The sequence below is a fragment of the Rattus norvegicus genome, chromosome 7 (assembly GCF_021556685.1).
Source record: "Rattus norvegicus strain SHRSP/BbbUtx chromosome 7, alternate assembly SHRSP_T2T, whole genome shotgun sequence".
NCBI classification, from domain to species: domain Eukaryota; kingdom Metazoa; phylum Chordata; class Mammalia; order Rodentia; family Muridae; genus Rattus; species Rattus norvegicus.
In genome coordinates this window covers 29533619-29559368 of record NC_141540.1, presented here as the reverse complement: position 1 = coordinate 29559368, position 25750 = coordinate 29533619, and the positions used below count along the sequence as shown (strand labels likewise).

Sequence of the window (25750 nt, the reverse complement as noted above, 5' to 3'; positions counted from 1 at the left end):
TTCTGGGTCATAGAGTACTATTTTTTAATTTTTCAAGAAAACATTACCCCTTTCTCTTCATGGCTGCATTAATTTACATTCTTACCAACAGTAACCAAGTTCTCCCTTTCTTCCAAACAGTCCCCAACGCTTCTCACGTTTCATCATTTTGGTAAGAGACCCTGACAGACGTGGGTGATGTCTCTGAGTGGTTTTCATTGGTGTCTCCTGATGAATGATTTTGAGCATTTTTTCCTAGCCCTGTTGCCTGGTTCTATGTCTTCTTTGGAAAAAAGATTGTCTCCTTACCACGTTTGATCATTCATTAATCAGATTTTATTTTCACTCAGTTGTCCAGTTTCTTGTTTATTTGAGATATTAACCCCGATCAGATACATAGTTTGCAAATCTTTTCTCCCGACTGCTAAGCTTTTTTAAATTGTCGATTATTTCCTTTGCTGGGCAGAGGACTTCTATTGTGATTTAAAGCTATTTTAAATCTTAACAATCTTTTTGAGGCAGTGTCTTATGACTCCTTCCTCCCCTTCTTCCTCTTCCTCCTCCTCTCCTTTCTCTCTCTCCCCTCATCCCCTCTCTCTCCAATCTGCTGAAATAGAGCCTTAAATAAGGCAAGTGTGTCAGTCAGTTTTCCCCATGAGACAAAACACCTGAGACAATTGGTCACAGAGAAGAAGATCACGTTGTGGTTTCAGAAGTTTCAATCCATGGTCACCTGGACCTGTTACTTTGGGCCTCTGACAGCTCAGTCTATTATGATGGCTGGGAGAGAGAGGGGAAGAGAGGGGGGGGGGTTCAATTTCACCTTCAAAGGCATCTTTCCCGATGCTCTAATTTCCTTCCACTAAAACCTGCCTCTTAAGGGTCTGTCACCCAACACAGGCTGTTGGTCACATCATTCCCACGCGGGCCACCGAGGGAACACTCTATATCCAAATTGCAGCATCAACTTCACCGAGGGCACGGAATCAAGTCACTTTTGGCACAGTGTACTGCTCAGAAGCACGCCACGGGTTCTCCCACCTTTCAGGGCATTGATCAGGGGAGGCCACCTTAGGGTGTGTCTGCTGCGTAAGATCTGTTGCAACAATTCCACTCTGCCCTTACAGTACAAAGACAGCTGTAGACAATACATAGGAAGAAACAGCTGAGCGCAATTAAGTCTGAAACTCCACTTACAATAACAGGCTGAGGGCCATCGCTGGCTAATGGACGTCAGTTTGCCAATCCTAGTTTTTACAACTCAGCAAACTGTCGACCCGAACCTGAGACTTTCGCAAGGAATTGGTCACAACCTTATAGCATCCACTTAATAACGAATCTTACTAGTAGTTTCCCCCCCAGGAGCTGTATTTATTTTACTCTGCAACTGACTGGCTTTATCTCGCCAACACTGTAATTTTACGTTACTGATGAGGGCTGAGGTGGTTCAGTGGGTAAAGGCATCTGTTGCCAGTTCTGATGACTGACATTCAATCCCTGGGACCCACACAACGGAAGGAGAGAGTGGACTCCCTCAAGCCGTCCTCCGACATTCACACACGCACTATGGCATACACACATGTGCGCATGCCCAGTGTTTGTTTTAAAAGTTATTGAGGTATAAAGCTCCCTGGTGGAAACCAGGCTGATGTTTACTTTTCAATTTGTTTGGGTTTTCTTCTTCGCTTTGGCCAACAGGAAGCTCAGTGTAGAGCCATCCAAAGTTAAAGACTCTGTGGGGCAGTCTTCATTTTCTGTATATGATTTCATTTAACTTTCTCCATATGATTTCATTTCTTTTTTTGGTCTATATTTCTTTTTTCTTTATTAACTTGAGTATTTCTTATTTACATTTCGATTGTTATTCCCTTTCCCAGTTTCCAGGCCAACATCCCCCTAGCCCCTCCCCCTCCCCTTCTATATGGGTGTTCCCCTCCCCACCCTCCCCCCATTACCACCCTCCCCCCAACAATCACGTTCACTGGGGGTTCAGTCTTGGCAGGACCAAGGGCTTCCCCTTCCACTGATGCTCTTACTAGGCTATTCATTGCTACCTATGAGGTTGGAGCCCACAGTCAGTCCATGTATAGTCTTTGGGTAGTGGCTTAGTCCCTGGAAGCTCTGGTTGCTTGGCATTGTTGTTCATATGGGGTCTCAAGCCCCTTCAAGCTCTTCCAGTCCTTTCTCTGATTCCTTCAACGGGGGTCCCGTTCTCAGTTCAGTGGTTTGCTGCTGGCATTCGTCTATGTATTTGCTGTATTCTGGCTGTGTCTTTCAGGAGAGATCTACATCCGGTTCCTGTCGGCCTGCACTTCTTTGCTTCATCCCTCTTGTCTAATTCGGTGGCTGTATATATATGGGCCACATGTGGGGTAGGCTCTGAATGGGTGTTCCTTCTGCCTCTGTTCTAAACTTTGCCTCCCTATTCCCTGCCAATGGTATTCTTGTTCCCCTTTTAAAGAAGGAGTGAAGCAGACGCATTTTGATCATCTGTCTTGAGTTTCATGTGTTCTGTGCATCTAGGGTAATTCAAGCATTTGGGCTAATGTCCACTTATCAATGAGTGCATACCATGTGTGTTTTTCTGTGATTGGGTTCAGTCTTTATTTCTCTTATTTACCCACAACTCAGTTTATGGGCCCTTGCCACATCATAGGTGTCTGTCTTAAGTTCTCTCTGAATAAGACTGGGAAATATTTCTGTTTAATAATATTATGTGTATGGGCGTTTTGTCTGCATGCCTATCTGTGTACCACATGCATGCGTGGTGCCCCCGAAGGCCAGAAAAGGACATTGGGTTTCCTGGACCTGGAATTACAGGCAACTGTGAGTTGCTAATGTGAGTGCTAGGAATTGAACCTAGGACCCCTGCAAGGGCAGACATTGATTCCAGTACTGATCCATCTCCTAGTCTGAGGAAAATGTTTTGAACAATATTAAAGGACTGTCTCTTGGCATACGTGAGGTAACAGAATGTGAATAACCCTTATATTGTAATCGGAACAAATAATAATTCAGTAGGAAAGCCTTCAAGTTCTGTCGTGATGATTTTCAACCCCAGGGAGATATTGAAAAGTTCAACCTTGGGGAACACTGCTGGCTTCTTCTTGTTGGCTCTGAGCTCATTCGAAGGAGAGGATCCGTGTGATCTCATGGTCACTGCACATTGCGCCGGGCTGGCTGCACCTGGGTAGGGCTGCGCTGGGCAGGGACCACGGCTCAGTGCCTCCGGACTCATGAGATCACAGGCTGTGTCTCACAAGGGTGCTATTGTGCCTGGTGCCTCTGTGGTGACTTCATTGCTGGGCTGTCTCCCTCCGAGCTCTCTTGTAGTCCAGGGAAGGCAGCTGTACAATGGTTCTTTGGTGAAATCACGCTACCCGGCCACAGCTGTCAATCAGCCTTACTTGGAACGCTCTGGTCCTTTTTCGTCTCACTGGGGCAGGTGCCTGCAATGAACAGGGATGGTAGACCTTGGGTACCTGAGGCTCTTCTCCTGGTCACGAGATGATCATTCCGAGGCCAAAATGTCTTTGGCTGCCCTCCCCTGGTTAACGGCGTGGGTGCCGCAGAGTGCTGAGATTGTTTTTGAGGTCTGTGTGAACGCTAGATGTATGGGGGACTGACTGATGCTTGGCAAGTCTATTAGTCTTCGGCGTGCACCAGAAATAAGCTAACTGAGGAAAACCTATGCTGCTCTTAGGAAGCAACTATTTCGTTTGTGTCCAAACTATCTTAAATCGAGTCAATGCAACATGCCAATGTTATTCTTAGAGCCAGACTGCGTCACTCAAAGCCTCTTATACCACGCTCGAACCTGTCTGCGTGACCTGACTTCTCTACTTTCTAATGTATAAACTAAGGACTAGAAGAGCTAGCGAATGTTCCTCAAGTTCCTGCTTTCTTTCTTGGTTTGCTTTCCCTTTGCAGAAGCTGGCTGCTGTGACACAAACCATTCAGGGAACTGAAGCCTCGGCCCTGTGAACATGAGCTCTCTGATCTCAGTTTTCTGGGAGCTACAACCCTAGCTTGCCTCAAGCCTGCAATCCCTCCAGAGACTCAGATTTAGAATCACAGGTCGCTTCTGATCTCTTGATTTGTGGAGACTATTTGCAAATGCTTCTTGCTCGAAGCTACCAAGTGCTGGGACAACTCGTTACACAGCAAACGGTAGCTAACACAATACAGGAGTGTGCAAAATGAACTTGGCTCCTCCCGGAGGAAGCATAAACCCTAGCAGAGCTGAGGGATGAATCAGTTCTATGTGTGCTAGTGAGTCGTGTAGAGTTTACAAGTGTGTGCCTGTGTGTGTGTGTGTGTGTGTATGTGTGTGGTGTGTGTGTGTGTGTGTGTGTGTGTGTGTGTCCATTATGACTCTGGTCATAAGACACTTCCTGCAGTCAGGGAAAGTTGAAGAGATGCAAAAGTAACACAGATGAGTGGGGACGACGGGAAAGGTATTTTATAAGTAGCAAATACATGCAAAGGCCTGGGTAGGGTGAGAGACCTTGGTGATGGGAAAGAGGCCAATAGATACTGAAGTTTGGGCTGGTAAAGGAGTTGGGACTTTCTAGAGGTTTAGGCAGAAGTTCAAAACTATCAGCCTTATGATCACATAAAGAGGAGGGCCAGATAAACAGTTCTCTGCACCCAAATCCCGTGGGAGGGAGAGCTGAACCTTCAGAGAGGCAGACAAGCCTGGGAAACCAGAAGAGACTGCTCTCTGTACATACATCTCGGACGCCAGAGGAAAACACCAAAGGCCATCTGGAACCCTGGTGCACTGAAGCTCCCGGAAGGGGCGGCAAAGGTCTTCCTGGTTGCTGCCGCCGCAGAGAGCCCTTGGGCAGCACCCCGCGAGCAAACTTGAGCCTCGGGACCACAGGTAAGACCAACTTGTCTGCTGCAAGAGAGCTGCCTGGTGAGATCGGGACACACAGAGGCAGAGTTCATCTAGGACCGGGCACGTCCTGTGTTTGCCGGAGGTCCCAGGCCCGCGGATCCCGGGCCCGCAGCAGCTCTCTGCTCCCAGACCCTGTGGGAAAGAGACCTCACCGCCTGATCAGGTGGGCACTCCTGAGGCTGCAGAGCGGAAGAGACCACCAACACTGCCCACCCCTGCCCACATCCCTGGCCCAAGAGGAAACTGTATAAGGCCTCTGGGCTCCCGTGGGGGAGGGCCCAGGAGCGGCAGGACTCCTGCCTGAGACACCGCCGGAACCTGAGGGAAACAGACCGGATAAACAGTTCTCTGCACCCAAATCCCGTGGGAGGGAGAGCTGAACCTTCAGAGAGGCAGACAAGCCTGGGAAACCAGAAGAGACTGCTCTCTGTACATACATCTCGGACGCCAGAGGAAAACACCAAAGGCCATCTGGAACCCTGGTGCACTGAAGCTCCCGGAAGGGGCGGCACAGGTCTTCCTGGTTGCTGCCGCCACAGAGAGCCCTTGGGCAGCACCCCGCGAGCAAACTTGAGCCTCGGGACCACAGGTAAAACCAACTTGTCTGCTGCAAGAAAGCTGCCTGGTGAACTCAAGACACAGGCCCACAGGAACAGCTGAAGACCTGTACAGAGGAAAAACTACACGCCCGAAAGCAGAACACTCTGTCCCCATAACTGACTGAAAGAGAGGAAAACAGGTCTACAGCACTCCTGACACACAGGCTTATAGGACAGTCTAGCCACTGTCAGAAATAGCAGAACAAAGTAACACTAGAGATAATCTGATGGCGAGAGGCAAGCGCAGGAACCCAAGCAACAGAAACCAAGACTACATGCCATCATCGGAGCCCAATTCTCCCACCAAAACAAACATGGAATATCCAAACACACCAGAAAAGCAAGATCTAGTTTCAAAATCATATTTGATCATGATGCTGGAGGACTTCAAGAAAGACATGAACACACTTAGGGAAACACAGGAAAACATTAATAAACAAGTAGAAGCCTACAGAGAGGAATCGCAAAAATCCCTGAAAGAATTCCAGGAAAACACAATCAAACAGTTGAAGGAATTAAAAATGGAAATAGAAGCAATCAAGAAAGAACACATGGAAACCCTGGATATAGAAAACCAAAAGAAGAGACAAGGAGCTGTAGATACAAGCCTCACCAACAGAATTCAAGAGATGGAAGAGAGAATATCAGGAGCAGAAGATTCCATAGAAATCATTGACTCAACTGTCAAAGATAATGTAAAGCGGAAAAAGCTACTGGTCCAAAACATACAGGAAATCCAGGACTCAATGAGAAGATCAAACCTAAAGATAATAGGTATAGAAGAGAGTGAAGACTCCCAGCTCAAAGGACCAGTAAATATCTTCAACAAAATCATAGAAGAAAACTTCCCTAACCTAAAAAAAGAGATACCCATAGGCATACAAGATGCCTACAGAACTCCAAATAGATTGGACCAGAAAAGAAACACCTCCCGTCACATAATAGTCAAAACACCAAATGCACAAAATAAAGAAAGAATATTAAAAGCAGTAAGTGAAAAAGGTCAAGTAACATATAAAGGCAGACCTATCAGAATCACACCAGACTTCTCGCCAGAAACTATGAAGGCCAGAAGATCCTGGACTGATGTCATACAGACCCTAAGAGAACACAAATGCCAGCCCAGGTTACTGTATCCTGCAAAACTCTCAATTAACATAGATGGAGAAACCAAGATATTCCATGACAAAACCAAATTTACACAATATCTTTCTACAAATCCAGCACTACAAAGGATAATAAATGGTAAAGCCCAACATAAGGAGGCAAGCCATACCCTAGAAGAAGCAAGAAACTAATCGTCTTGGCAACAAAACAAAGAGAATGAAAGCACACAAACATAACCTCACTTCCAAATATGAATATAACGGGAAGCAATAACCACTATTCCTGAATATCTCTCAACATCAATGGCCTCAACTCCCCAATAAAAAGAAATAGATTAACAAACTGGATACGCAACGAGGACCCTGCATTCTGCTGCCTACAGGAAACACACCTCAGAGACAAAGACAGACACTACCTCAGAGTGAAAGGCTGGAAAACAACTTTCCAAGCAAATGGTCAGAAGAAGCAAGCTGGAGTAGCCATTCTAATATCAAATAAAATCAATTTTCAACTAAAAGTCATCAAAAAAGATAAGGAAGGACACTTCATATTCTTCAAAGGAAAAATCCACCAAGATGAACTCTCAATCCTAAATATCTATGCCCCAAATACAAGGGCACCTACATATGTAAAAGAAACCTTACTAAAGCTCAAAACACACATTGGACCTCACACAATAATAGTGGGAGATTTCAACACTCCACTCTCATCAATGGACAGATCATGGAAACAGAAATTAAACAGAGATGTAGACAGACTAAGAGAAGTCATGAGCCAAATGGACCTAACGGATATTTATAGAACATTCTATCCTAAAGCAAAAGGATATACCTTCTTCTCAGCTCCTCATGGTACTTTCTCCAAAATTGACCATATAATTGGTCAAAAAACGGGCCTCAACAGGTACAGAAAGATAGAAATAATCCCATGCGTGCTATCGGACCACCAAGGCCTAAAACTGGTCTTCAATAACAATCAAGGAAGAATGCCCACATATACTTGGAAATTGAACAATGCTCTACTCAATGATAACCTGGTCAAGGAAGAAATAAAGAAAGAAATTAAAAACTTTTTAGAATTTAATGAAAATGAAGGTACAACATACCCAAACTTATGGGACACAATGAAAGCTGTGCTAAGAGGAAAACTCATAGCGCTGAGTGCCTGCAGAAAGAAACAGGAAAGAGCATATGTCAGCAGCTTGACAGCACACCTAAAAGATCTAGAACAAAAAGAAGCAAATACACCCAGGAGGAGTAGAAGGCAGGAAATAATCAAACTCAGAGCTGAAATCAACCAAGTAGAAACAAAAAGGACCATAGAAAGAATCAACAGAACCAAAAGTTGGTTCTTTGAGAAAATCAACAAGATAGATAAACCCTTAGCCAGACTAACGAGAGGACACAGAGAGTGCGTCCAAATTAACAAAATCAGAAATGAAAAGGGAGACATAACAACAGATTCAGAGGAAATTCAAAAAATCATCAGATCTTACTACAAAAACCTATATTCAACAAAACTTGAAAATCTTCAGGAAATGGACAATTTCCTAGACAGATACCAGGTACCGAAGTTAAATCAGGAACAGATAAACCAGTTAAACAACCCCATAACTCCTAAGGAAATAGAAGCAGTCATTAAAGGTCTCCCAACCAAAAAGAGCCCAGGTCCAGACGGGTTTAGTGCAGAATTCTATCAAACCTTCATAGAAGACCTCAAACCAATATTATCCAAACTATTCCACAAAATTGAAACAGATGGAGCACTACCGAATTCCTTCTACGAAGCCACAATTACTCTTATACCTAAACCACACAAAGACACAACAAAGAAAGAGAACTTCAGACCAATTTCCCTTATGAATATCGACGCAAAAATACTCAACAAAATTCTGGCAAACCGAATCCAAGAGCACATCAAAACAATCATCCACCATGATCAAGTAGGCTTCATCCCAGGCATGCAGGGATGGTTTAATATACGGAAAACCATCAACATGATCCATTATATAAACAAACTGAAAGAACAAAACCACATGATCATTTCATTAGATGCTGAGAAAGCATTTGACAAAATTCAACACCCCTTCATGATAAAAGTCCTGGAAAGAATAGGAATTCAAGGCCCATACCTGAACATGGTAAAAGCCATATACAGCAAACCAGTTGCTAACATTAAACTAAATGGAGAGAAACTTGAAGCAATCCCACTAAAATCAGGGACTAGACAAGGCTGCCCACTCTCTCCCTACTTATTCAATATAGTTCTTGAAGTTCTAGCCAGAGCAATCAGACAACAAAAGGATGTCAAGGGGATACAGATCGGAAAAGAAGAAGTCAAAATATCACTATTTGCAGATGATATGATAGTATATTTAAGTGATCCCAAAAGTTCCACCAGAGAACTACTAAAGCTGATAAACAACTTCAGCAAAGTGGCTGGATATAAAATTAACTCAAATAAATCAGTTGCCTTCCTCTATACAAAAGAGAAACAAGCCGAGAAAGAAATTAGGGAAACGACACCCTTCATAATAGACCCAAATAATATAAAGTACCTCGGAGTGACTTTAACAAAGCAAGTAAAAGATCTGTACAATAAGAACTTCAAGACACTGAAGAAGGAAATTGAAGAAGACCTCAGAAGATGGAAAGATCTCCCATGCTCATGGATTGGCAGGATTAATATAGTAAAAATGGCCATTTTACCAAAAGCAATCTACAGATTCAATGCAATCCCCATCAAAATACCAATCCAATTCTTCAAAGAGTTAGACAGAACAATTTGCAAATTCATCTGGAATAACAAAAAACCCAGGATAGCTAAAGCTATCCTCAACAATGAAAGGACTTCAGGGGGAATCACTATCCCTGAACTCAAGCAGTATTACAGAGCAATAGTGATAAAAACTGCATGGTATTGGTACAGAGACAGACAGATAGACCAATGGAATAGAATTGAAGACCCAGAAATGAACCCACACACATATGGTCACTTGATTTTTGACAAAGGAGCCAAAACCATCCAATGGAAAAAAGATAGCATTTTCAGCAAATGGTGCTGGTTCAACTGGAGGTCAACATGTAGAAGAATGCAGATCGATCCATGCTTATCACCCTGTACAAAGCTTAAGTCCAAGTGGATCAAGGACCTCCACATCAAAGCAGACACACTCAAACTAATAGAAGAAAAACTAGGGAAGCATCTGGAACACATGGGCACTGGAAAAAATTTCCTGAACAAAACACCAATGGCTTATGCTCTAAGATCAAGAATTGACAAATGGGATCTCATAAAACTGCAAAGCTTCTGTAAGGCAAAGGACACTGTGGTTAGGACAAAACGGCAACCAACAGATTGGGAAAAGATCTTTACCAATCCTACAACAGATAGAGGCCTTATATCCAAAATATACAAAGAACTCAAGAAGTTAGACCACAGGGAAACAAATAACCCTATTAAAAAATGGGGTTCAGAGGTAAACAAAGAATTCACAGCTGAGGAATGCCGAATGGCGGAGAAACACCTAAAGAAATGTTCAACATCTTTAGTCATAAGGGAAATGCAAATCAAAACAACCCTGAGATTTCACCTCACACCAGTGAGAATGGCTAAGATCAAAAACTCAGGGGACAACAGATGCTGGCGAGGATGTGGAGAAAGAGGAACACTCCTCCATTGTTGGTGGGATTGCACACTGGTACAACCATTCTGGAAATCAGTCTGGAGGTTCCTCAGAAAATTGGACATTGAACTGCCTGAGGATCCAGCTATACCTCTCTTGGCCATATACCCAAAAGATGCCTCAACATATAAAAGAGACACGTGCTCCACTATGTTCATCGCAGCCTTATTTATAATAGCCAGAAAATGGAAAGAACCCAGATGCCCTTCAACAGAGGAATGGATACAGAAAATGTGGTACATCTACACAATGGAATATTACTCAGCTATCAAAAACAACGACTTTATGAAATTCGTAGGCAAATGGCTGGAACTGGAAAATATCATCCTGAGTGAGCTAACCCAAACACAGAAAGACATACATGGTATGCACTCATTGATAAGTGGCTATTAGTCCAAATGCTTGAATTACCCTAGATGACTAGAACAAATGAAACTCAAGACAGATGATCAAAATGTGAATGCTTCACTCCTTCTTTAAAAGGGGAACAAGAATACCCTTGGCAGGGAATAGAGAGGCAAAGATTAAAACAGAGACTGAAGGAACACCCATTCAGAGTCTGCCCCACATGTGGCCCATACATATACAGCCATCCAATTAGACAAGATGGATGAAGCAAAGAAGTGCAGACCGACAGGAGCCGGATGTAGATCGCTCCTGAGAGACACAGCCAGAATACAGCAAATACAGAGGCGAATGCCAGCAGCAAACCACTGAACTGAGAATAGGACCCCCGCTGAAGGAATCAGAGAAAGAACTGGAAGAGCTTGAAGGGGCTCGAGACCCCATATGTACAACAATGCCAAGCAACCAGAGCTTCCAGGGACTAAGCCACTACCTAAAGACTATACATGGACTGACCCTGGACTCTGTCCCCATAGGTAGCAATGAATATCCTAGTAAGAGCACCAGTGGAAGGGGAAGCCCTGGGTCCTGCTAAGACTGAACCCCCAGTGAACTAGACTGTTGGGGGGAGGGCGGCAATGGGGGGAGGGTGGGGAGGGGAACACTGATAAGAAAGGGGAGGGGGGAGGGGGATGTTTGCCCGGAAACTGGGAAAGGGAATAACACTCGAAATGTATATAAGAAATACTCAAGTTAATAATAATAAAAAAAAAAAAAAGATGAGGGCCAGAAAAGTGAGAACCCAACCATTTGTGTGCTGTTCCAGGACTGTTCTATGATGAGACTATATTACTATCACACTATTGAATACATGTTACTTTGTTTTTGTTTTTTTTGTTTTTTTTTTTTTTTTTGGTTCTTTTTTTCGGAGCTGGGGACCGAACCCAGGGCTTTGCGCTTCCTAGGCAAGCGCTCTGCCACTGAGCCAAATCCCCAGCCCCATTACTTTGTTTTTAAACATAGAAGTAACTCTGCATACATGAACTTGCTTCATTGAGAATACTTTTAAGTTGTGATGATTTTCTTACGATATTGTTGCTAAGAGAACCCGAATATCTTGGTGACTGATGGCAGATTGCACCGCCATCCCTCCTGTCTGAGGGTTCCGGACTGGGTGAGTTCATAAATCAGAATGCATTACATCTGTATGAACATACACCACACACACTTCCTCTGGTCACAATTCCTAGACAATGGAGTATCATGAGCGTTTGCCTAGCAGTTACATTGTGTTTGTTGAAGTCATCTTTTCAAGAGGCGATTTAAAGTGTATGGGATGGTGTGCCTGGGTCGCATGGAGGTCTTAGGTCATTTTGTACAAGGGACTTTAAGCATCCTCGGTGTTGTTTCTACAGGGGTCCTGAAACCAGCCCTGCCCGCCACCATCCATGGATACTGAGAGCAGACTGTGTTTAAATGTGCCTCCGTTGATTTGCCCAATCTCTTAGTGACGCACAGCGAGGGTGGAATTTTTCCTTCTGTTACAAGTAACACGGGGCTGATATGAGGAAGGTCTGGCTTAGTGAGTTGCACTTTCTGGTGTATTTTAGCAGGGAGTTGAAGGGCGGACAGGGGAGAAAGAGATAGACAGCCCTAATTCCCCAGTATGTTGTGGCATCACCTCTGGTATTTCCTGTCACATTGGTTTGGAACATCTCACATCACAGGGCCCATCTATCCTGAGGTTTTGTCTGGGAAATGCTCTCAGGTTCTATCCAGTGGGCTTCCTGCCTCAGCAGACTTGCGGTGCAGCCTACACTGGCTCTGCCTGCCTCTAAGCCCCGCCCTTCCTTGTGCTGACCACTGCCCTGTAATACGTCTCCCCTGTCCTGGGTTTACTTGCTTGTTATTGTTTTCCTTAGGCTCATCTGAGAAACATCATCCATGCAGGTGAACCTTAGTCTCCCCCATCCCATCCCACTTAGGGTCTCATGTAGCCCAGGCTGGCCTGGAGCTTTAGATAAGACTGAGAATGACTTGAACTTCTGATCCTCTTGTTTCTGTCTCCTGAGTGCTGGGATTATAGGTGTGTGCCAAGATGGTCAGATGTCCTCATCTTGTTCTATCCTACTTGTTCTCCCACACATGTGTAGTGTCCTGTGATCCCTTCCAGCTCTGAATTTAGAGTAATATATTAGTATAATAATTTTATGCTTTTCTCCTACTCAGTTATGAACTTAATCAGGGGCAGATATTCATAATTTATCTCCTCTCTCTCTCTCTCTCTCTCTCTCTCTCTCTCTCTCTCTCTCCCCCCCCGCCCCCACTGGCCGGGCAAATGAGTCAGTGAGCCCTAATGGGAAGGCAAGCAGGGGGCTCTACCCATGGCTGGGTTTCTGCTGGGGGAAGATAGTCCAGTGGTGAAAGGGAACTGAATTGCTAAGAAGGCTGAAATGGTGGAGTATGAGGGTCTATCCTGGACTGAAAGGAAATGCACACCCAAGGGGCTGGTATCGAGGAAACAGAGGCTTCATGGACTTCAAACTCAGGACTCTGTGGGTTTGAAGGACAGGTGTGGTGAGAACGGTGCCAAGGTTGGACTCCTAGGTAGTAATTCAACCAAGCATAAATGCCACCCAGGGGAGTGCTAAACAGGAAGTTAAAATGTTATCTCTCTTAGAGTCCCTTAATCAGTAGTCTCAGGTGGAGTTAGGAGCTATACATTGGACTGACAGCCCAGGTAATTCTTGAAATGGGATCCTTTGGAAGAAAGCAAATTGTTTAAGATTTCTGAGGTGGGGGTTGCTTCTCCTGCAGTCAAGTCTGGATGTGGTCACAGCAATGGATGCTTGGGAGGAGATCAGAAGGGAGAGAGAGTAAGGGTCCCAACATGCACTGGACCGTCCCTGTGTATATGGTAGTCACTCACAATTGGGCCGTGCTGGGGGAAGAGGGGCTCAATCCCATCAAAATCTTCTAGATGGAAGGGAGTGTCGGAAGGGGGCATCAGGTTATCTTGATGCTGCAGTGGAGACTTTGTAACTAACGTCTAAGGTCCTTGGGTATTCTGGTTTGGGTATAAAATGTCATACCTAGGCTCAAGTGTTTGCAAACTTGGTGGGGACTGTTTGGAGAAGTCGTGGAACCTTTAGGAGGTAAAGTGTAGCTGGAGGGAGCAGATTGCGAGGCGGACCAGATCTTGAGGTTTATAAACTGGCTCTGCTCCAGTTCCCGATCTTCCTGGGTGCAAGCAAGCAGCCTCAGGCTCCCAGGCTGTAACAGAGAGCCACCTTCATCTGCTACATGAAATACTTTACCCAAGGCAAGTTATAGAAATAATGGTTGGGGGGAGGGGTTATGGTTGCATAGGGCTGAAGTCCGAAGTGGCAGGGAAAGCCTGGCTGTAAGGAGCAGACATGGTGGCTGTGAACAGAAGCTGAGGGTTCAGATCTCAAACTACAAGCAGAAAGCGGAGAGAGTGAACTCCAAATGCTGCCTGTAAACGCTCGGTGGCAGGCTTCCTCCAACAAGGCCACAGCCCATTCAAATGGCATTGCTAACTGGGACCAACGACTTACATGTCTGAGCCCATGAGGGACATCCTCATCCAAACCACCACAGACCGTATCTTCAAACTGGGAACCCGATTGCTGGACCGACTCGGACCCCACCGGTGGTTTAAATAACGACACGGAGACTTCCACTGTAGTTTAAAACTTAGACCTTTTGCTGGGGTGGTCTTCCGTCTACTGTTTATACTTAACCCAAGTAGCCTGCAACCCACTACGTGACTAGCTCTGTAGCTCCCTGCTCCGCTCCGCTCTGTGTACATTCCCTTTCACGTCTGCTTCTAAACCTCCTGCTTCTCTGGCCTCCCCTGCATCGTGCTCCCTGACTGAAGTTCCGCCCTCATACTTCCTGAGCAAGATATTGGCTGTCGGATCTTTGTTACAACGAATTAGCAGTGAGACAGCACCTGCTACTTCTCTTAGATTGCCATTAGGCAAGCGAGGAAGGGTGAGCATTTACAAAATAGAACACTTGGGCCACAGCACCAAAATCCTGCCAGCACTCAGCTCTCTGTGGGTACAGAACCAACGATTGAAAATACAGAGATACGCCTTAATACAATGTAAGGAATTTCACCCCAACAGAGCCCAAATAATCCCTCTTCCCTTAAATGCTTATCGTGTTTTGTCACAGCAACAGAAAAGTAAATGCATTGGGTGGATCTACTTAGAGCCTGTTTGGGAAAGAGAAGCAGAGGGACTCTGTTGGAACCTTTTTCTTACTAGACCTTCTGGGGCTCCAGGGCTAGAAGGGGATGGATAGGATAGGGCGAATGCCCTGCAGAGAGATCACAGGAGCTTTGTAAATTGTGGGGACCCATGTAAAGACCCTCTCTGGAAGGCCATATGGGGCTTGAGATTAGAGAAGGGGCTCTGTTGGCTTCTCAGAATCATTACTAAAATAGAGTAATAATTCTCTTAAGGATGTGAAATTCAAAGCAAGGCACCTGTGGTAATGATAGCAGACACCAATGGCTAACACTGAATTGTTTGCTATATTCTGGGTGCCTGTCCTAGTTATCTGTAACTATTAACTGGAGCCTACAATATCTGAGAAGGGGGGGTCTTAGGACTTACGCAGATCGTATTGGCTGTGGGCATGTCTGTAGGGGACTGTGTTAAGTATTAATTCATGTGAAAGGGTTGAGTCCTCTGTGGGCAGCACCATTCCCTGGGCTATGTAAGAAAGCTAGCTAAGCATGAGACTGGGATGGAGAAAATAAAAAGTGTTCCTCTATGGTTTCTACTTCAGGTTCCTGCTTCAGTCCCTGCCCTGATACCCTCAGTGATAGACTATGACCCAGGAACTGAAACTGAAGAGGGGACCCTTTCCCCTCTCTGCTGGCTAGTCTTGTGACAACTTGGCGCACAAGCTAGAGTCATCTGAAAGAAGGGACTCTCAATCGAGGAAATGCCTCCATAGGTTCAGTTGAAGGACTTTTTCTTAATTAGTGATTGATGGGGGAGGGCCCAGTCCACTGTGGGTGGTGCCATCCCTATGCTGGTGCTTTCTGTCAGAAAGCAGGCTGAGCAAGCCACGGGGAGCAATCCAGCAGGCAGCACCCCTCCATGGCGTCTACATCAGCTCCTGCCTCCAGGTTCCAGCCCCGCTGGGTTCCTGTCTTGACTTCTTTTAGAGGATGAAGAGCGATCTATGGAAGCGTGAGTTAAATAAACCCTTTCTTCCCCAACTTGCTCTTTGGTCATGGTGTTTTATCACAGCAATAGCAACCCTGACAGAGACATCTCTAAGTTGCTTTGGTTCAGAGCGTTTTGTTACAGCAACAGTAACATTTGAAATCCTGACCCGCATTGGCTCAGGTCTCAACAGCAGCTCTCAGAAGCAGGATGCCTGTCCCCATCCTTTCGAAGAGGAGGGAACTGGTATCAAGTACACGTCGGGGCTGCCACAGAGGCTCACTGTAAGTTCAATGCTGAAGTCCTGGGGGTGAAAAAAAATGTATTGCCAGAGCCCAGTGTGCTATAGGTATGTGATGCAGTTTTATCGTCAGGTCGATGCTGTACAGCCCAGGTTAGAGCTGAGCTGTGCCAGCTACAGAGCACGCAAGGCTCATGAAATAATGGTGAGAAGTAGACGTACTGAAATAACAAGGTGAGGTCTGTGAAGACACAGAGCCCTGTGGGAAAAGGCAATGTTAAAGACCACCCAGGTGAAATAAAAGTTAATTTTAGATCATTGGAACTCAAAGTCTGGTCTGTGCATGGGCAGCCTTTGGGAGTTGGTTAAGAGATGCAGGTTGCGGGATGGCTTGATTGGTGAAGCAAGATGGTTTGAGATCCCGAGTCTGATCCTCAGATCCACGTAAAACAGCTGGTTTGGTGGTGATGCTTGTAATTCCAGCCCTGGAGAGGGAGGCAGACAGGTGGACCTCTGGCATTTTCTAGCCAGCCTGCTGAATCAGCAAGTTCCCTGAGAGACTGCTGTCCCCAGAGAAGGCGAACGGTGCCAGAGACGCCCAGTGCCACATTTCAGAACGTTAGAGATGGCGCCTCTCCAGAATCCTTGAATTGGAATCTCCATTTCCACAGGGTTCCAGTGAGCCCTGCGAATTAAAGCCAGGCTAAGATGCGAATAGAAGCTCTGAAACATTCCCTTCAGATTCAACACTGTTCGCTACCTGGGAGTCAGTTAGTGTGTGTGAGTAGCACAGTGGGTGTCCGCCTGCTGCCACCAGAGTGCACATGCCTGCTGCAGGACAGGTAGGGACACCGACGGGGAAGGGAAGTGAAACCTTTTATGATCTAATGACTCTGGGAGTCACCACCACCAACAAAAACAATAGCAAAAGCCAGCAATTTACTTGCTTGTCCCCTTAAAAAGCATTAAAATATGCAAAGCGAGTGTGGCCATCAGTCTCTCCCAGAGCATCCAGGATCTGGCTGTTTACAGAGGTGAATTCCCAGGTGGTACTCACAGAAGCTCCAAATTGGACATCAGCATATTTATGACCCCTTTGGTATCTTCCTCGGGACTGGGAAGGACCTGGGGGCCCCCTCTCCAGCTGTCCTGGTAGTTGCTTAATCTAGTTGGCAATCAGCACACAAAGCAGACAGGGGAATCACTCTGCTAGCAAGCCCCCTGCCCTCCCGTCTGGAGAAGAATGCGGGCTGACAGGGACACAATTAAAAGGGGATTGATTTATTGAGCTGGAATGCTCTGACAGCCCCCAACCCTCCTAATCTCAGCATCTCTCTGCCTCGTGCAATCACCATTTCCAAACAAGAGTCAGCCTACAGGATCGTCAGGCAGCCAAAGACATTCCTCCTTCACTGAAGGTAGCTTCGCCCCAGGAGCCCATAAAGCAAAAACCACATAAAAGAAGTCTTGTCCTGCATGAGGGCCTGGATAAGGATCTGGAATTCAGCAGGGAGGGACATCTAAACCCAGAGAGCAGGCAGCGGTAATGGAAACCTGCTAACCTTGGCTTAGAGGAGTTGGGGGTGGGAGACGAAGGGGTTAAGAAGAAGTCGTGGGCAGAGAGCCCTCCTTCTGTCTTTTATGTGATGAAACTGTAAATTTCTGTTCGAAATCAAGGCTTTGGAATGTTGGTGAGGGGGTGTGGGTGGTGATGGGGGAGGGGGGCTGGTGGAATTCCAGGGGAGAAAGAAGTCCCTGGATTTGAAATTAGTTCTCCCTTTGAACTGTTTCATCAAACCCAGGAGCTAGAGGTCTCACGCCCGAACACAAGTGGAATCATTTCTAATTGTTGGGCTTTGAGGGGGCTGGCCACTTCTCTTCCTATCAGAAACCCTAGCCTTTGCTACTGGGATGCTGGGAATCTCAGTGATGCTGGGAATAATGGCTGCCCTTTGTGGCTGCTGGATTTCTTGGTCCATAGCTCCCAACCTTGTAAGATGACTGAGCTCACTTTCAGCCAGGAGAGGTCCAGGGAGAGTTGCTGTGAGGAAGGGCAAAGACAAAGGCCTCGTGGGCAAACTGGCTGCACCCAAGGGAAACAGAAAGACACTGAGATGCGGGTACATTTCCTCTCCAAACTTACCAGAATAAAGTGGTCACTTCCTGTCCAGGGGTACACTGGACTGAGTGAGGGGCATAGAAAAAGTGGAAATGAACTGGGACCTCTCCCACACAGAAAGAGCCATGATTTAGGACGAAGGACTGTTCTTGAAATTAGGGACAACTAAAACTTAGTAGTAATGATACAGAATGAGAAAAAAATTTTTAAAAAAAAATGAGATGAGTGCTCTTAGGTATGATGGAGAAGGCTTATTGAAGGTGTGAGGAAAGCAAAGGCAGGGGAGACACAGAGGCAGAGACAGGGGCAGAGACATCTAGAAGAGTCCAGAGTGAGCTGGGATGAGTGAGTGGTGGGGGATTGGAGAAATCAGACAGTCACAGCCAAGTGGCTGGGTTACATAGGGAGAGCCACAGGGGAAGGAGCAGCCCAGTTCCTAGGCTGAATGTTTAGGGGAGAGGGGAGGGTAAGGATGGGTACTGAGGGATGCTGGGAGAACCTGGTGGCTAGGTCCACTTTGATATGTTAAAGAGGCATCTCATTTAGCCATTTGTCTGGGATTTGAGACCTAGCAGAGACTAATAATGAGGTCAGAGGTCACAATTCCCTCAGTATTACTCTGTTTTTATTCTGGGACAGGATTCCATACCTCATTATTCTTTACAACTCAGGAAGATCATTTTTGTTGTTATCTCTTTGCAGCAAATGAGAAAACTGAGACAGAGAGGTTGTGTTACTTACCCAAGCACACACAGCTAGGAAGTGGTAGAGCAACTGTGCAAACTGAGCCTTGATTCACCCTGAGGCCTGAATTCTGCAGCAGACCCTTGAACCTATGCAGTATGGAAATGAATGAATGAGGTAAGGGGGAAGTTAGTGTCTAGCATGGCGAAACATGGCTTTGATAGTCACCTCATCTGACTTTCCCTTTGAGGGCTGACCCTGAAAACTGCGTGTGTGTGTGTGTGTGTGTGTGTGTGTGTGTGTGTGTGTGTGTGGTGTGTGGTGTGTGTGGTGTGTGTGGTGTGTGTGGTGTGTATATTATGTGTGTGTGTGGTATGTGTATATTTGTGGTATATGTGTGTGGTGTGTATGCTATATGTGTGAGTATGGTGTGTGTGTGGGGTATGTGTGTGTATATGGTGTGTGAGTGTGGTATGTGTGTGTATATGGTGTGTGTGTGTGGTATGTGTGTGTATATGGTGTGTGTGTATATGGTGTGTGTGTGGTATATGTGTGTGTATATGGTGTGTGTGTTGTGTGTGTGTATGTGTGTGTGTGGTATCTGTGTATGTGTGGTGTATATATGGTGTGTATGGTGTGTGTGTGTGTGTGTGTGTGTGTGTGTGTGTGTGTGTATGCAAACAGGTATGGAGGCCAGAGGTCAATCTGGGGTGCTGTTCATCAAAAGCCATCTGTCTTGTTTGCTGAGACGGGGTAATCTGGCTGTTCGTAAGCCTCAGTGGGGTTGTAACTGTGTTTTGTATGTGCTTCTGGGGATCAGTCTCAGTTTGCATGATACACACTTTGTCAATTGACATGTTTCCTGGTCCTGAGGTCTTGTCGCTAGAATGTTCTACCTTGCTGGGCTAGGTCGTGACCCTGGGCTGATCTCACCATTGCACATCAGGATGTGTCAGAACAAGAAAGAGTGTCAGGCACCTGCTTGTCCAAGGAGCCACAGCTGATTTTTTTTATGGTCTGAGCCTGCAGTCTAGGTTTCTCCTAGGCCTAGAGGTTCTGGCTTGTCTAAGTCAAGAGACTGGGGGGTTCTGACCCCTCCCTTCCCCCATCCAGGAAGAGCTGGACTCACTGTTGAAGAAGACAGTGACTGCCTATGGGATCTCCCGTTTCTGGTGGGAGAGTGTTTGTGCAGAGTCCTGGCCTCTTGGGCATCTGAGTACCTCGTGCCTCACCAACCCTTCATAGCATTGAAAGTGTCATGAGACACAACCCTGAGACCTCCCTTGTTCTCTATGTCGTGTCCGTTGTTTGAAGCAACCTGAATATGGTGATGGGGGTGGACCCTGCAGGAGACCTCCCTTCTCTAACCTCCTGCTTCACAGTGGTCCCCAGACCTCCGTGCCTCCCTCATCCGGCCCCATCTGTACACACCCCAATCCCAATCTGATTTACCGCTCCTGATTTCTGCTACTCCTGCCCCTCCCCCGTTTCCTTTCTCTTCCTCGGGCCCCCTTCCTTCACATGTGGGCCTTCCTTCACCCCAGCTTTCTTCACAAAGCTGCATTTATTTTTCCTCTTTATTTGACCCCACGTGACCTGGTTGGATGCCGGAAGCAGCATCTGGGGAAGGGGAACACAGGCTGCTTTTCTACAGATATTTTTTCTTTTTCCTTTGGCTGAGGCAGTTTCAACCAGTTTATAGAGTTTAGTTGAAAGGTTATACATTTCCCACTTTAAACATTTCTCAATCCCCGTGAATGAAAATTTCCTGTCACCCACTCCCTTCGTTGGGTCCACAGCCCATAGAAGGCTTCCAGAGAGATGCCTGATGAGGAGCGCCGCCTGCCCCAGAGCCTTCATAGAGAATGGAGAGTATGCCCTGCTGTCCTTTTGTTGGCTTCTCTTTCGGAGAAGTGAAGTCAGGATGCTTCTCATGGTGCTTCATGTGAGGATGAGACCAAGGCAGTATCTGTGAACGGGCTACATGGACGAAATCCTATCAGGGTGAGGTCTGGATGGAGTGAACACTACGGAATAAAGGGGGGAGGGCAGAGTGAACTTGAGCTATTAGCTGAGACCCGAAATTTAAACTGGGCTGGGAATCTCAGTAGATCTTGGCTTGGTCACATGGAGAGGCCCCTGTTTTGTTTTTGTTTCTTTATCTGTTTATATACGTACGTACGTGTGTGTGTGTGTGTACATGTGTGTGTACGTGTGTCTGTGCTCTGTGTGTGTGTGCTGTGTGTGTGTGCTGTGTGTGTATGTGTGTGTGTATATGTGTGTATGTGTGTGTGGTGTGTGTATGTGTGCTGTGTGTGTGCTCTGTGTGTGTATATGTGTGTATGTGTGCTGTGTGTGTGTGTGGTGTGTGTGTGTACGTGTATGTGTGCTCTGTGTGTGTGCTGTGTGTGTATGTGTGTGTATATGTGTGTATGTGTGTGTGTGGTGTGTGTGTGTATGTGTGTGTGTGGTGTGTGTATGTGTGCTGTGTGCTCTGTGTGTGTGTGTGCTGTGTGTGTATGTGTGTGTATATGTGTGTGTATGTGTGTGTGTGGTGTGTGTGTGTGGTGTGTGTGTATGTGTGTGTGTGGTGTGTGTATGTGTGCTGTGTGCTGTGTGTGTGTGTGCTCTGTGTGTGTGTATGTGTGCTGTGTGTGTGTGTGGTGTGTGTGTGTGGTGTGTGTGTGTGGTGTGTGTATGTGTGCTGTGTGCTGTGTGCTGTGTATGTGTGCTCTGTGTGTGGTGTGTGTGTGTGTGTGTGTGTGGTGTGTGTGTGTATACTTCATGCCTGTGTACTTAGTACACCTTTAGTGGTTCCTCAGGTACCATCCACCTTGCTGGATTTTGAGACAGTGTCTCTCCCTGGCCTAGAGTCATTAAGTAGCCTGGACTGTCTGTCCAGCAAGCCCCCGGGTCTCCCCTTCTCTACTTTCCTACTTTCCTAGTGCTTACAAATGTATGCTATCATGTTTGGCTTATATCTTTATTTTTTTTATTTTCAGAGTGGTTTCTGGGGATTCAAATCAGCTCCTCGCACTTGTAAAGCAAATACTTAACAGGTTGAGTCATCTCCCCACGTCTCCACACCAAGATCCATTTTTTAAGCCTGTCTAAGGCTGTCTGGAGTGGAGCCCCACACAGACCCCATACTCCAGCCATGCTCAGACTGCCTGCTTAGGACTCACAGTGGCTGCTTCTCTGGCTGTTTGATTCTGCGCATTACAGTCCTTTGGCTTTGAAGACTGTATGCCACGCCAACCTCTTCAGCTGACCCCTGCAATCTGAGTCCATCCTGTTTCAAAGTGGGCTCCAACACAGTGCCTGGTACATGGGTCCCCGTGGGAGTCATGTTTCAGTGTGACGCCAGCTGAACCCACATCTTGGGCTAGTTTTGCCTTCTTTCCTTCCGTTGATTGCTGTCCTTGATTCTGTTGTAATGCACACCCACTCAAATCCCTGTCTCGGGCTCTGCCCCCAGGAAACCGGATCTAAAGTAGACTTCCCTGTCACACTGGTCAAAGGATTTGCCCCAGCAGTGCCCCAACCCGTATCTCTGCTCTCATCCCTTCAATGTGAGGTAAGATCACACACACTGAGAAAAGCAAGAGAGATGGTCCTGCCACCAGCTGGATACTGGGCTGGGATGGATAGATGACCTGCTGAGGTATGCTGGGGAAGTTGAGAGGCATGGGCTTGTGTCTATTGACAGCACCAAGATGGAAAGAATACAGAAATGGGATGGGCAGGTGAAGAAGGAAGACAGACAACTTTGTCTGAATGGAGTTGGTCTCAAGGTTCCGGAAAGACACAGGGGCTAGAGGTAGTGTTATAGAGCTTGTATGTAAAGAAAGCAAGAGGAAGGCAGAGAAGACTGCTGCTGTTCTTCCTGACCTGCTATGGTTTTGGCTGTGAAATCCTTCCCTCCCCCCAGTATGTGTTCCCCAGCCACAGATTCTGTTTTGGTAGGGGTTATTGACCCGTCGTGTCATGAAGACCATAACCCAGCTCTGCTTCTGGTCTGGGCTTTGCTGCTTCCTGATCCTTCCAAGCAACTACAAACGCCCGCTGTCATGGAGCCCTGCTAGGATGAAATGAATCCCCCGAGCTGTGAACCAATCGAAGACCTTCCTCCCTTAAGTAGCTTCTGTCAGATACCTGGTCATTGTGATAGAAATAGTCCAGATGCTTAGTGGCAGACCTATGTCACCCATCATGTATATCTCTCCTGCCTGGGTTGGAGACCAGTAGTTGAGAAGGGATTCAAAGCAGATGTACTAGGGGGAGGGGAGTTAAAAAGGAAGAGATACAGTCTTCCCAAATATGTAGGCTTCCCCTAGCAGCCTCACTACTTCATCTTGCCTTTTGGATATCAAATCCTTTAGTCCCTTTCTCATTAGAAAGTATTGACCTTTGTTTCCTCAGTTTCTCTCCTACCTTCCTACACAACCCAACTTCTTTTGGGATTCACTTAACCAATGTTTAAGAGCCAAGAGCCTGTCTAGACATTTCAGAATGATTCCCTTTGTTGGTTGTTAGTAGGGTGAGACACACAGTAAAACGTGAACGCATTAGTGGGACAGATTCAGCGAGTCCCGCCTACCCTGACAAGGGCTGGCAGACATCCTACACTACACTCTGCTAGCTCTGTGGATCCTGGTTCAGTAGCTCACCCTTTACCGATATCCACACACCTTTCGACTCCTGGACAGAGTGATTGTGCTTGAGATTTTTGGCTTGGCACCAAACACAGATTTCAAGTCTTTTGACTTTGGACTTTGCCTGGTACAGGTTTCCACATGCAGTCAACCAGAGGCGTTGCTTGTTGGTGTGTGAGACCCAGTGAATTTTGACCTGATAGCCTTGTTTCCCTTCTGTGCAGATAAGAAGGTATGAGGACTACATAAATGGAGATGTGAGGCTAGGACGACACACCCTGTCCTCCACAGCAGGAGAGAGATGGGTAGAGAATTCATTTAGTGTGAAGGAATGATGGGTTTGAGGGGACCCCCCAAAATAAAACAAGACCCAAAGCAATCTGTCTCTTCTACATATCCTTGATTTTTGAAATATATATATATGTGTGTGTGTGTGTGTGTGTGTGTGTGTAATTTTTGAGATTATATTTTAATTGCAACATTTCTCTGTTCCCTTTCCTTTCCCCCAAATGTCCCATATACCCTCTCTATTCTTCTCAAATTCATGGCCTATTTTTACAAGTTTGGGTATGTACTTGTATATACATATATATCCCCAAATATAACCTGCTGAATCCACACAATGCTCCTTGTACATGTGTTTTGAGGCATTTGACACTGGACAACCAGTGTGCCCCTCCCTGGAGAGGGCTATCTCTCCTGCTTCCAGCTTTCCTCAGTTGCCCGTAGTTCCTGGTATAGAGTTGACGCCTCATGGGCTTTTCCCCATCCCAACTGTCATGTTCACTGGGGTTCTCCTTGACCATTACTTCTGGGTTTGACTGAAGTCTTGTGTGCAAATCTTTAGGCACCAGCAAAGTAAATGACAAATGTTCTTGCCACCCATGCACTAGACTCATCATTTCCCTTCCTAGACTGATGTCTTCCTTTCTATTTCTTGCCATACTCAAGTTTGAAAACTTCACTTCCCCTTCCTCTCATCCTAATTTTGTACTCGGGAGCCGAGCTAATGCTTAGTTTGATTTGTCAGCTTGACACAATCTAGAGTCATCCAGGAGAAGAGCCCCTGATAGTATTTGTGGGATGTTATCTCAACTATCTTCATTGTTGTGGGAGGACTTGCCCACCGTGGGTGGGACTATTCCCTTGGCTTCAGAGTATTGGACTGCTTACAAATGGAGAAAGCCAACTAGTCAGTAGCATGCATGTATTGATTTATTACTCTCTGGACTTGACTGTGGATATGACCAGTTGCTTCAAGGTCCTGATGCCTTGACTTCCCCAAAATTGTGAGCTAAATTCACCCTTTCTCCCCTAATTGCTTATATCAGAGTATTTTATCACAGCAAAAGGAAATAAAACTAAGATACCAGGTCTCCCTTGTTTTGGGTTTAATTTTCTCCAACCCCCATCGTTTCCAGTCTTGGCCTTTGTTCTGCTAGTGGTAACATATCCTCCCAACTGTGGTTCTGGTGCTGGGTGTAACACGTACATTGTTATCTCTGGCAGGGGTTTCTTCTCCTTTCAGACACACTCAGATCCGGATTCCCGAAAGAAATTTCCCATGCTGCATTTGCAGGAATGAGGCTTAGATAATAAGCCTTAGTTCTTGCAGCTAGTCCTGGGGAGATATGGAATTCAAACCCATATTGTTTCCTAATCAAACATTACAGTCATAGCTACTGTGGTACCATGCCTCCAAGTAGACATTTGTGACTGAATAACAATGTGGTAGCAAATATGGTCAGGAGTCAAGTGTCTAGGACAGATAGGGGAGCCTTTGGCATTGGAAAGACTGTGGCTTATCCCTGAGGAAGTATGGTACTGCCATGGAACAGTCAGCTGACTTTGCCAAGGCGCCACAGGAAGGATAAGACCTCATAGGAAAATGGACTTCTGATGAACCCCCCCCCCCCAAAGCACCCACTCTGTCACCAATCCCTTCTTAGGTCATATTTTAAATGCTGGCTGGGACACAGGGTTGTGGGATCATAGCTGAACCATCTGACTTTAAAATATATAGGGGTCAACTTGGGAATTTTATCACATTTCTGCCGCCCAAGCATGAGGTCAGCTGGCCTGTGAGTGACAGGGAGTGTTTCACTTGTAATTAGCTGAGTGTTTTGATTTTTTTTTTTACCTTATTAATTTTCTGAAAAACTGTTCTGCCTAGACTTTGGTGTGAGGCAAGTTCAGAGCCACCCCAGAGCAGCAGAGAGGTGAGTC

The 25750-nt window shown here is 46.1% G+C and overlaps 1 long non-coding RNA gene across 1 annotated transcript in view; it reads left to right on the top strand.

The window, feature by feature from the left end:
• The window catches only part of LOC120093544 (uncharacterized), a 65458-nt gene extending 41557 nt beyond the window's left edge, over positions 1-23901 (top strand). The window contains exons 2-5 of the long non-coding RNA XR_015625186.1: positions 18888-19046; positions 21872-22193; positions 22348-22446; positions 22579-23901. This is a non-coding gene — a long non-coding RNA (uncharacterized LOC120093544). The remainder of the gene's footprint in view (positions 1-18887; positions 19047-21871; positions 22194-22347; positions 22447-22578) is intronic.
• Positions 23902-25750: the final 1849 nt, after the last annotated feature.